Source organism: Eucyclogobius newberryi, unplaced genomic scaffold (genome assembly GCF_026437365.1).
Source record: "Eucyclogobius newberryi isolate DKJ021-1_F unplaced genomic scaffold, fEucNew1.0.hap1 SCAF_123, whole genome shotgun sequence".
Classification (NCBI taxonomy): domain Eukaryota; kingdom Metazoa; phylum Chordata; class Actinopteri; order Gobiiformes; family Gobiidae; genus Eucyclogobius; species Eucyclogobius newberryi.
In genome coordinates, this window is record NW_027315750.1 from 1 (window position 1) to 12,503 (window position 12,503).

Genomic DNA, 12,503 nt, shown 5'->3' on the forward strand with positions numbered 1-12,503 from the left:
TTGCTTGCTCTGGCAAGGTGAGCAGTCGTCCCTGGGTGGGCTCGAACCACCAACCTTTCGGTTTACAGCCGAACGCGCTAGCCGATTGCGCCACAGAGACGAGAATCTAGGGCATATCCATAAAAGACTTGTGGCTCTAATTGCAATAAGAAATGAAGAAAAACTCTGGATTCAGAGCGCTAACCGCTATACCGTTGAACCACACCTTTCTACAGGATGTCCTGTTTTGAAAATAAGTATGACATTTGATCATTGGGATATATCAAAGAGAGCAGCATTGAAGTAGGCAAACTTCTGCTTCATGGTTTCATTGTGTGGTGGTCATCACATCTGCCCTACACGCAGAAGGTCTTGGGTACAACATTCAGCGAAACCAAACATGTTACCAAACATGTTCATGCTAACAATGTTCCAACGAAAGCTTGCTGTTTATGTTTTATAGATCCTTTCCAGGCCATTTATGTCCTGATCTCGCAAAATATCCAATAGACCCAGCATTCCTATTCATTGTATTTTTGAGCAAAGACTAACATTCAGGTACACCTGCCGAAACCCAGGATTGAACCAGGAATAACGTAGCGAGAAAATGAACTAGTTCTGTGTGTCCTTTTTTCTTTTCTTTTGATTAAACATAAAACAATACAGGACACGACCAGGGAGCAAAAATCGTAATTAAAAGAACTTAATAGTTACATAAAACATAACATAACATAAAATAAAATAAAAACAAAATCACATTTAAATGAAAATAAGGGTCCTACTTGGTCCAAGTCAATCAAATTAGTGCTTATCCAAATTAAGCCTGAATGTCACTGTTTTCCATTCATCCAATGTCTAATGTCTGTTACTATGTCAGTCAAGTCTTTGATCTTTGGCGTGGTTGGTGTCGAGCATTTCTTTGTGATGGCCTTTTTCTCTACAGCCAAAAGTATGTTCCAAGGGTATCCATTTATTGTGTCCATGGCAGGAGTGTTGAGGCCCAAGTACATAGTTTTAAATTTGAGTGGGATGGAAAAGTCAAAAACAGTCTGCAGTGCCCTGTGAATTTCAGTCCATTATTTTTGAGCAACAGCACAGCCCCAAAACACCTGATAGTGGTTTGCCTGCTGGGTTCTCCAGCAGTTAGCATTTCCTTGTGAATAATGGGCACTTTGACATGGTGTGGTGAAAAAAACATATTTTTCCCCTTCAGGCATGTGATTTTGTGGTCTTCCTCAGGGCTGTTCCTACATTTCCACACTCTTGGTCAGACAAATCCAGGTTAACTTCTCATTCCCATTGGTTTAGAATATACTTAGCAGAACGTTGTCCAGATTACCAATGCATTGAGATCATTTAGAAATGATTCCCCTCGCAAGTTCTGATTGATTGGTTTCAACAAAGATTACTGTCAGAGGATTATAGTGGTCATTTCTTTGTTTCATTTCTTGCTTATAATAAGTCCTATTAAAGTCCTGTCTCTCCAAGTCAAAGGATTCCTTCAACACATCAATGCTTTTCATTTGATTTTCTTTTGCAATGCGGTGAAACGTTTACGCCTTTTGTAATCCAGGCGTTGAATCATAAGCTTGGTCATAAGAAAACCAGCTCCAGATTTTAACAGCTTTGTTTAGTTTGTATGCTTTGGTTGGCTCCTTTCAGGGGGTAAGCACAGATTTTACCCAAAGATTCTTCTTGTTTCTGCACTTTTTCAAAAGAGTAGCGCTGCTCTCGGGGCACTCAAGGTTCCACCGAGATTTAAACTCGGATCGCTGGATTCAGAGTCCAGAGTGCTAACCATTACACCATGGAACCGCAGACTCCTCCTTGGAAGGATAACGGTCATCCAAAGCTACAAGTCTTTACGTCAATCATCCCTTGCCAAAAAAATGAGAAACAAGGAGTTAAAACAGTGCAAATAATCTTGATGTGCAGCAATACTTTTCCCTCTCTTAATGCAAAGTGTAGCAGCAGTAAACTTGAGGGAGAAAGGTATGGGTTTGAGGGCTCTTCTTGTGGGCTTTTCTGTCCTTGTAAATATTTTTCATACACAAAAGAGTAGGCATTTCCTGTTTACTAAACAGGCCCTTTGACCAAGGAAGCCGCAGCGCCATAACGATTTCCTGGTTTCCTTACATAATTACATACAGTGGTTACTTTTGGCATTGTATTTCTTGCTTGCTCTGGCAAGGTGAGCAGTCGTCCCTGGGTGGGCTCTAACCACCAACCTTTCGGTTAACAGCCGAATGCGCTAGCCGATTGCGCCACAGAGACAAGAGCGTATCCATAAAAGACTTGTGCCTCTAATTGCAATAAGAAATGAAGAAAAACTCTGGATTCAGAGCGCTAACGGCTATACCGTTGAACCACACCTTTCTACAGGATGTCCTGTTTTGAAAATAAGTATGACATTTGATCATTGGGCTATATCAAAGAGAGCAGCATTGAAGTAGGCAAACTTCTGCTTCATGGTTTCATTGTGTGGTGGTCATCACATCTGCCCTACACGCAGAAGGTCTTGGGTACAACATTCAGCAAAACCAAACATGTTACCAAACATGTTCATGCTAACAATGTTCCAACGAAAGAATGCTGTTTATGTTTTATAGATCCTTTCCAGGCCATTTATGTCCTGATCTCGCAAAATATTAAATAGACCCAGCATTCCTATTTATTGTATTTTTGAGCAAAGACTAACATTCAGGTACACCTGCCGAAACCCGGGATTGAACCAGGGACCTTTAGATCTTCAGTCTAACGCTCTCCCAACTGAGCTATTTCGGCTAATTTTTCAGCAAATTAGGCAAGGGAGCGAAACGTGTGGCATAAAGTAGCGAGAAAATTAACTAGTTCTGTGTGTCCTTTTTTCTTTTCTTTCGATTAAACATTAAACAATACAGGACACGACCAGGGAGCAAAAATCGAAATAAAAAGAACATAAATAGCACTAAACATAAAATAAAAACAAAATCACATTTAAATGAAAATAGGGGTCCTACTTGGTCCAAAGTCGATCAAATTAGTGCTTATCCAAATTAAGCCTGAATGTCACTGTTTTCCATTCATCCAATGTCTAATGTCTGTTACTATGTCAGTCAAGTCTTTGATCGTTGGCGTGGTTGGTGTCGAGCATTTCTTTGTGATGGCCTTTTTCTCTACAGCCAAAAGTGTGTTCCAAGGGTATCCATTTTTGTGTCCATGGCAGGAGTGTTGAGGCCCAAGTACATAGTTTTAAATTTGAGTTGGATGGCAAAGTCAAAAACAGTCTGCAGTGCCCTGTGAATTTCAGTCCATTATTTTTGAGCAACAGCACAGCCCCAAAACACCTGATAGTGGTTTGCCTGCTGGGTTCTCCAGCAGTTAGCATTTCCTTGTGAATAATGGGCACTTTGACATGGTGTGGTGAAAAAAAGATATTTTTCCCCTTCAGGCATGTGATTTTGTGGTCTTCCTCAGGGCTGTTCCCACATTTCCACACTCTTGGTCAGACAAAACCAGGTTCACTTCTCGTTCCCATTGGTTTAGAATATACTTAGCAGAACGTTGTCCAGATTACCAATGCATTGAGATCATTTAGAAATGATTCCCCTCGCAAGTTCTGATTGATTGGCTTCAACAAAGATTACTGTCAGAGGATTATAGTGGTCATTTCTTTGTTTCATTTCTTGCTTATAATAAGTCCTATAAAAGTCCTGTCTCTCCAAGTCAAAGGATTCCTTCAACACATCAATGCTTTTCATTTGATTTTCTTTTGCAATGCGGTGAAACGTTTACGCCTTTTGTAATCCAGGCGTTGAATCATAAGCTTGGTCATAAGAAAACCAGCTCCAGATTTTAACAGCTTTGTTTAGTTTGTATGCTTTGGTTGGCTCCTTTCAGGGGGTAAGCACAGATTTTACCCAAAGATTCTTCATGTTTCTGCACTTTTTCAAAAGAGTAACGCTACTCTCGGGGCACTCAAGGTTCCACTGAGATTTGAACTCGGATCGCTGGATTCAAAGTGTGCTAACCATTACACCATGGAACCGCAGACTGCTCCTTGGAAGGATAACGGTGATCCAAAGCTACAAGTCTTTACATCAATCATCCCTTGCCCAAAAAATGAGAAACAAGGAGTGCAAACAGTGCAAACAATCTTGATGTGCAGCAATACTTTTCCCTCTCTTAATGCAAAGTGTAGCAGCAGTAAACTTGAGGGAGAAAGGTATGGGTTTGAGGGCTCTTCTTGTGGGCTTTACTGTCCTTGTAAATATTTTTCATAGACAAAAGAGTAGGCATTTCCTGTTAACTAAACAGGCCCTTTGACCAAGGAAGCCCCAGCGCCGTAATGATTTCCTGGTTTCCTTACATAATTACATACAGTGGTTACTTCTGGGATTGTATTTCTTGCTTGCTCTGGCAAGGTGAGCAGTCGTCCCTGGGTAACACCTCTAATTGCAATTAGAAATGAAGAAAAACTCTGGATTCAGAGCGCTAGCTGCTATACCGTTGAACCACACCTTTCTACAGGATGTCCTGTTTTGAAAATAAGTATGACATTTGATCATTGGGCTATATCAAAGAGAGCAGCATTGAAGTAGGCAAACTTCTGCTTCATGGTTTCATTGTGTGGTGGTCATCACATCTGCCCTACACGCAGAAGGTCTTGGGTACAACATTCAGCAAAACCAAACATGTTACCAAACATGTTCATGCTAACAATGTTCCAACGAAAGCATGCTGTTTATGTTTTATAGATCCTTTCCAGGCCATTTATGTCCTGATCTCGCAAAATATTAAATAGACCCAGCATTCCTATTTATTGTATTTTTGAGCAAAGACTAACATTCAGGTATACCTGCCGAAACCCAGGATTGAACCAGGGACCTTTAAATATTCAATCTAACGCTCTCCCAACTGAGCTATTTCGGCTACTTTATCGAATAAATTAGGCAAGGGAGGGAAACGTGTGGCATAACGTAGAGAGAAAATGAACTATTTCTGTGTGTCCTTTTTTCTTTTCTTTCGATTAAACACTCTACACTCTTGGTCAGACAAAACCAGGTTCACTTCTCGTTCCCATTGGTTTATCTTCTTTACCATGAAATCAACTCTTACCTTCTCAAAGCCTTCCCATATGGTCTAGCGGTTAGGATTCCTGGCACTCATCCAGGGGCCAGCCGTGGATAGTGGGCATAGAGCGCCAGCCAATCAGAATGAGCCTGTGTGCCATGTGCCACTGTGATGAAGGCCAACCAATCAGAATGCAGAGATTCGTGTTCGTTCACAAATTCATCTCAAGAAACCAGAGTTCAATTCCTGCTGTGCCCAGAAGAAGAGGAACGTTTCAAAGGATCAAAACATTAAATGTATAAAGTTTATGAGTTGGTGTGTCAGTTTGCACTTGTTAAAAGGTCAGATCATGAGAAGGACTCACATGCAGCTGCTGGTACTGATTTGCAATTTTAATAAAATCACAAATTGATCACAAATAGTGATTTCTGCTTCACCTTAAGAGATTTACCCACGTCACACCTTCTGCATAAATAAACTTGGAGTGGGTCAGAAAACTCCAGGTGTTTAGTCCGCAGGGGTCAGAGGTCACACTATCACATCTCTAACACTGCAGCACTGAACTGTACTATTGTGTTCAGTTTATGTTCTGCAGAGAAATAAAACAATGACTCATATTGTTAATGATATGATATCTCAATCATTTAAAGAATATTGTTGTATTGTTATATTGGAAAGAAAACACAAAAAAACATGTACTTTTAAGAATATTTATTGACAGGGAAAATACCAGAAATATTAAGTTTAATTTATTTACACTTCAGACAGCATTCATTACTTGACAGTAGTATTTACATTAAATATACAGATATATACAGTCCAGGGAAGTATGTGTGGATGTGAGGACTGTGCGGGGCCTGCTTCAGCACCAGTTTGCAGAACCTGCACGTTCTCCCTGGGGCAGAACCTGCACGTTCTCCCTGGGGCAGAACCTGCACGTTCTCCCTGGGGCAGGTGACTCCTCTCTCTTCCTCTTCTGTTGCTTCCTTTCCTCCTCTCTCTGTCTTGTGGCCTCCAGCTCCCTCTGGAAGAACTCTGTGTCCACAATGTCCTTAAAGGTGGTGTTTCTTCAGGGCTGCTGCTCAGGGCGTCCTGAGAAAGAGACGGTGATGGTCAGAGCTGTAGGAGACGAGGTGATGGTCGTGGTGACGACAGTTGTCGTGGTGACGACAGGCAGAGTTGTGGTGCTGCCAGAGTGTCTGTGTTTGCTCCAGCTTTTTCGGGCTGATGTTGAGTGAAGATGATGCATTTAATAATTTGATGTGATGATGATGATGTAATGACAAATATGTAGTTTTGTGGTCGGGTGTAGCGCGCTGTTGGCTGATTGGCTCAGGGGCAGTGGAGGGGGAGGCGGCCTGTTGTGACGACTGCGGCTGAAGCTTCACTGGAGGAGGAACTACAGAACAAAACAGATGAATGTTTTAGTGATAAGCAACACGTGTGCACATGAAATACAACACATGACACACATTTAGAACCACTGCACTGGCTGTGAAACTACAGTCAGCATGAAGTATTCATCTGTTCACTCTGTGATGGTTTGACTGAGACAGACACAGACACACATGGAGCATGAAGCATTCATCTGTTCACTCTGTGATGGTTTGACTGAGACAGACACAGACACACATGGAGCATGAAGCATTCATCTGTTCACTCTGTGATGGTTTGACTGAGACAGACACAGACACACATGGAGCATGAAGCATTCATCTGTTCACTCTGTGATGGTTTGACTGAGACAGACACAGACACACATGGAGCTCACTCACTTTGGGTTGTCTCTTCTCCAGGAGCATCAGATGCAGAATGTGTGGGACGAGCTGCATCTGAAACAACCAAAACACCACAATATAGGTTTATGTTTGTTTAGATTATTCTATTAAAATGTCAGACCTGGAGCTGAAGTACTTCCAGACTCGGGCAGAACAAACCTCAGCTCCTGTGGAAGTGGCACTGGAGGCTTAAGGGGCAGCACATCTGCAGCAGCTGAAGAGAGGAAAGAAATATATGATACGTTTGATCAACTTTGATCTTACAGTGAATAAGCAACAAGTAAAAGCTCTTACATCCTGTGGTTCCTCCAGAACAGTTGCTGTAAGAGAAGAAGAAGAATAATGAGTCATATTTAGCTGTTAGTAACAACGCACACTTACATTTGACCTGTTGTTTATATCATAAGTAAGTTTATATTGCTGTTTTATTTAGCAATGTTAGTGTGAATGAGCAGAAGAAGCTCTCACTCATTCATATTGAACACCAGATAATATGACTTACTCTCATCACAGGTGCATGAATTCAGAGCAGGACCTGAACAGGGTCAGGAACAACTGAACTCATGCACAGGACAGAACGTGTCCCAAAGTGTCTTTCATGGCAGGACATCTGTGTGTGAACTTCTGTAAACCTGAGGATGATGGAGCTCAGCAGCGACTGGACACGGCTGGAATAAAAGACAAACCTTTTTAACACATGATAAATCCAAAATGGAGCTTAAGCGTTACAGACACATTACACACATCCACGTGTTGTTTGGACGGAGATGCTGAGCATTGTCCTCTCCAGCGCGTCCTCTTCAGCCACTACTAAAGGAAAAGACATGAAATGAAACAGAAGTGACTGCTCCTCTACACGGTGTGACTCTGTGTGACTCCACACAAACCAAGGAACACATGATTTATGTAGTTATACTCACCCAAGGGCTCACGAGGAGAGGTGGTGGGGACACGAGTGGGTGGAAAAGAGGACAGGGCAGAGGAGGACAGGAGAGAGGAGGACAGGACAGAGGAGGACAGGGCAGAGGAGGACAGGACAGAGGAGTACGGGGCAGAGGAGGACGGGGCAGAGGACAGGACAGAGGAGGATGGGGCAGAGGAGGACAGGAGGAATTGTTGAGTCATTCATATGGATTTTGGCTCTTGTTTACAGTCTGTTGCTAGGTAACAGTTGTGGAATGTCCTCCACATTAACATGAAGTGAAGGCATTTCCCCATTGTGGGACAAAGTCTCTCTTACTTGTGATGAATTGTTGAAGCTACAACTACTTTTATGCACAATAAGAGACAACACAACACACAGATCACGTAATATTGCACCTTATATAAAACTGCACAACTGCAAACCTTTAAATGTAATAAACTTTAACTTCACAGGGCTGAATATCACACAAAACTGACAGAAAAGTCGCGTTTAGTTGTTCAACAGAGACATGGAAGTAGCAGTGACTTTATGTGACTAAAAACACAGTTTCAAAAGTGCAAAACACAAGACGAACTTTACCTGAAAACGTCTTCAAATGCCCGTTATAAATGCCACAAAATACGAGTGTTCTGGGGCAGTAAAATGTCCATAAGAAGGTGAAAACAGGAGCAGATCTAGTGCTAAACTTGTCCCGGTCACATTGAATGAATGACGTCACTCTGCATTCAAACATGGCGCGCTCTCGCCACAGCGCCGCCGCTGGCCAAAAGTATATTACATCCGTAGTGGTTTAACACTACCATAGGAAATGAATGGGATTCTGTTTAGGGCTGTTTAGCTAAAGAATCCAGGTGACCCGGGTTCAACTCCCGGTATGGGAATATCTAGTCTGTCCTGCTGGAACACTTGTAGCTGCATTATGTACAAGACTCGCTGTGGTTACGAGTACATTCAAGCTGGACGGAGGTGAAGAGAGGCATAGCAACATGGTATCGATTTGGGCGCAGCATGCGAAAATTTGTAATCAACCTTTAGCTTTTCTATGCATCTATAGACTAGCAGGTTGGTTGGTGTTTCTTTTTGGAGCATTTCTCTTAGACAAAGTGGGTCAGCGGTAGAGCGCATACTTTGCTTCATTTGGGATCAGTCATGTTTTCCAGCAATTCTTGACTGGACAAGCATATCTTGATTTTTTTTTATTGGTCTCACGCTTTCACTGTAATTTTCCAAAGATGCAGTATTGTGGTGGCCAGGTGGTCAAGCTGATGGGCAAGAAATCCATTGGCATTGCTTCATATTTCTTAGAACCCTGCTGGAAACATACCTTTCTCTTCCCCCTGACCAGCAAAGGATGCCACCTGCTTAACAGTGCTTGATTCGTAAATATATAGGTACAGGAACAATTGTGGACTGGGTGATCAGGCCAAAAAAGTTACTGTAACACACAAAAAGTGACGCACATGTAAGTAAAGTAACAATGGGACAAACCTTTGTGTCCTAACCAGTCAAATTGGAATTTAAAAAAAAAATCAAGAATTGAATTGTCTATCTGGTCACTGTTTCTGTTGTTTCTATTCTGTCTGTTCTGTTTTTGTCCATTCTATCATTTAAGGCATTGTTACAGAAGGGGATGTAGCTCAGTGGTAGAGCGCATGCTTAGCATGTATGAGGTCCTGGGTTCAATTCCCAGCATCTCCAGGCGATTCTGTAGTCTTTGCTAATTGCCAGATTACACTGTAGTGAATTTTAGAGACCTTCACTGAAATATTTCAAATCAGCACATGTGGTGATTCAGTGCAAGCTCCCAGTCCCGCATTACCTTTGAACCTTGCAGCACTTATAAAATTCAAACAATATTATTTCATCCATCCACACTACCTGCAGGAAGGTGAGACAAAGTGGCCCATTCAGGCAGCCTGGGCGACATTCCCAACTTCCAGTATAGGTATGTCTCGCCAAACCTGAGCTTAGAATGCTTAGTAAAACATGCTGTCTCCATGAATTCATGGAGAGTTAAATCTGGTAATGTAATTGTGCTAGTTTCAGAAAATAATGTGGATAATTTCCACTTTCTTAAACACAGTTTAAATGTGTATTTTTGTTGTGGCCGAGAGGTTAAGGCGATGGACTTAAAATCCATTGGGGTTTCCCCGCGCAGGTTCGATTCCTGTCAGCGACGTGTGTTTAGCAACACAGATTTTGAGATTTCGTTCTGTTCTATAAACCAGCATGTTTAATTTCGGAGCCTTTCTTACAGAACGAGGGCATGTATGAAATCCTTGTTTCAATCCCCTGCATCTCCATTCAATATTCTGTTGATGGCACAAAGTGAAAAGTGTTGACTCCAGGTTTTGCTTGGAAAATAGTCATGACAGGCAAGAGATGGTTATGTAGCTCAGTGTTAGAGCACAGTGTTTCGTAGCAAGATCCCAGTTCCACATTCCTTTAAAATTAGATTTCATATTTTGAAGCAATTTGAGTCTATTAGACGTATACAGCCCCATGGGCATTACGCACTGGCCTCTTGAACCAGGGATTGTGGGTTTGAGTCCCATGATCATAGCCATTCAGCAGAGTGGCGTAGCGGAAGCGTGCTGGGCCCATAACCCAGAGGTCGATGGATCGAAACCATCCTCTGCTAGATTTTTTTTACTTGCATTATTGCGATTGTCAATCCAAATGAACCAAGCTAGTCAGTAATGTGTTGGATGATGGAAGCCGATCTTCAGCGCAAGCTCCCAGTTCCACATTTGCTTTGAATCTAGCAGCACATTTCTTTTTTCCATCCTACATTGTTATTTCTTTTTTGGGGAAAAGGATAGCTGAGTAGTGAAAGAAGATGTAGGTCAAAAAAGACCCATGATTAGACATTCTGAAGCAATTTGAGTCTATTATGGGTACATAACCCCATAAGCAATATGCACAGGATACTAGCCTCCAAAATCCGGGATTGTGGATTTCAGGTCCATGGTCTAATAGGCTGAGCCACAAGGAAAATACTAATCACTAGACTTGTTGCACGTGGAATGGGCTTATATCTATTACATACAGAACTGTTCCTTAACTCTCAAGCATCAATGAGGCCTTCTTTATACGTCATAAGGCGCTGGTACAGCTAGCAGCCCGGTGTAAACGCTCTCTCTTTTTTCTCACACTTTTTGTGCTTTATCTCCTATATTTTGTAAATATAGTTAGTATATTTTTTCTATTTTACTGTAGGATAGGGACACGCGCTGGAATCGTTTTTAATTCAACTGTTTTTGACTTTATTCGGCTGGATTGAGTGTTTTCGTCGTGTCGTGGCGATGTGTCTTGGCTCTGAGTCCCCCGGCTCCGGCCCCGCCCCCCGGCCGGCGCCGTACCGCGTTTACACAAAGGAGGAACTAATGAAACTGCGGAGAACAGTCGTCTTACCTGGAGATCGTCACGTTATCCCGGCGGACATCCTAAGGAAAACGCAACGAAGCAGACGGGCTGGACGTAAACTCCGAGAGAAGAGAGGGACAAACAGGAAGTCGGTTCCCGCCGTAGTCATGGGTAACGTGAGGTCCCTTCAAAATAAAATGACGGAAATAGCGAGCCTCATGCGGTCCCAGAGGATTTATAGGGACAGCAGTGTCTTGATTTTCACAGAGACCTGGTTAACAGCAGAAATGCCAGACTCTATTGTAGGTTTGGACAATTTTCATCTGCTGCGGGCGGACAGAACGAGAGAATGCGGGAAGAAAAGATATATTATCTGCCCCGGGAGTTCTCACATGTGATTTTGATCGCAGTCTATGTGGCCCCGTCTGCCAATGCTCAATATGCTTGTGAAGCACTGCTCTCCTGCACTTGTAGGCTGCAAACACAGCACCCACAGGCTCTCTCCCTCGTCTCTGGTGACTTTAACCACGCTTCTCCCTCTTCTGTTCTACCATCATACACCCAGTATGTTACCTGCCCCACCAGAAACAATAGAACATTGGACTTGTTTTTTGCCAACACCAAGGAGGCTTATTCCTCTTTCCCCCTCCCTCCCCTGGGCAGCTCGGACCACAACCTTGTACATCTGGGGCCTGTGTATGAACCCATCGTGCCCATGTGGGACAATAAAGGAATATCTTATCTTATCTTATCTGATCTGATCTGATCTGATCTGATCTGATCTGATCTTATCTTATCTTATCTTATCTTATCTTATCTTATCTTATCTTATTTACCATTAAATCAACTCTTACCTTCTTAAATCCTTCCCATATGGTCTAGCGGTTAGGATTCCTGGCTCTCATCCAGGTGGCCCAGGTTCAACTCCCGGTATGGGAATATCTAGTCTGTCCTGCTGGAACACTTGTAGCTGCATTATGTACAGGACTCGCTGTGGTTACGAGTACATTCAAGCTGGACGGAGGTGAAGAGAGGCATAGAAACATGGTATCGATTTGGGCGCAGCATGCGAAAATTCGTAATCAACCTTTAGCTTTTCTATGCATCTATAGACTAGCAGGTTGGTTGGTGTTTCTTTTTGGAGCATTTCTCTTAGACAAAGTGGGTCAGCGGTAGAGCGCATACTTTGCTTCATTTGGGATCAGTCATGTTTTCCAGCAATTCTTGACTGGACAAGCATATCTTGATTTTTTTTTATTGGTCTCACGCTTTCACTGTAATTTTCCAAAGATGCAGTATTGTGGTGGCCAGGTGGTCAAGCTGATGGGCAAGAAATCCATTGGCATTGCTTCATATTTCTTAGAACCCTGCTGGAAACATACCTTTCTCTTCCCCCTGACCAG

General features: G+C 42.6%; 7 non-coding genes across 7 annotated transcripts; 3 read left to right on the plus strand and 4 right to left on the minus strand.

The window, feature by feature from the left end:
* Positions 1-26: 26 nt before the first annotated feature.
* trnay-gua (transfer RNA tyrosine (anticodon GUA)) lies at positions 27-100 on the minus strand. Its single transcript has one exon. It is a non-coding gene; the product is annotated as a tRNA-Tyr (tRNA).
* Positions 101-1,722: 1,622 nt separating this feature from the next.
* trnaq-cug (transfer RNA glutamine (anticodon CUG)) lies at positions 1,723-1,794 on the minus strand. The gene has a single exon. It is a non-coding gene; the product is annotated as a tRNA-Gln (tRNA).
* An 896-nt stretch (positions 1,795-2,690) lies between these two features.
* trnaf-gaa (transfer RNA phenylalanine (anticodon GAA)) lies at positions 2,691-2,763 on the minus strand. Its single transcript has one exon. It is a non-coding gene; the product is annotated as a tRNA-Phe (tRNA).
* A 2,054-nt stretch (positions 2,764-4,817) lies between these two features.
* trnaf-gaa (transfer RNA phenylalanine (anticodon GAA)) lies at positions 4,818-4,890 on the minus strand. Its single transcript has one exon. It is a non-coding gene; the product is annotated as a tRNA-Phe (tRNA).
* A 4,470-nt stretch (positions 4,891-9,360) lies between these two features.
* On the plus strand, positions 9,361-9,432 carry trnaa-agc (transfer RNA alanine (anticodon AGC)). Its single transcript has one exon. It is a non-coding gene; the product is annotated as a tRNA-Ala (tRNA).
* Positions 9,433-9,834: 402 nt separating this feature from the next.
* trnal-uaa (transfer RNA leucine (anticodon UAA)) lies at positions 9,835-9,913 on the plus strand. The gene has a single exon. It is a non-coding gene; the product is annotated as a tRNA-Leu (tRNA).
* Positions 9,914-11,967: 2,054 nt separating this feature from the next.
* trnae-cuc (transfer RNA glutamic acid (anticodon CUC)) lies at positions 11,968-12,039 on the plus strand. The gene has a single exon. It is a non-coding gene; the product is annotated as a tRNA-Glu (tRNA).
* The last annotated feature ends 464 nt before the right edge of the window (positions 12,040-12,503 follow it).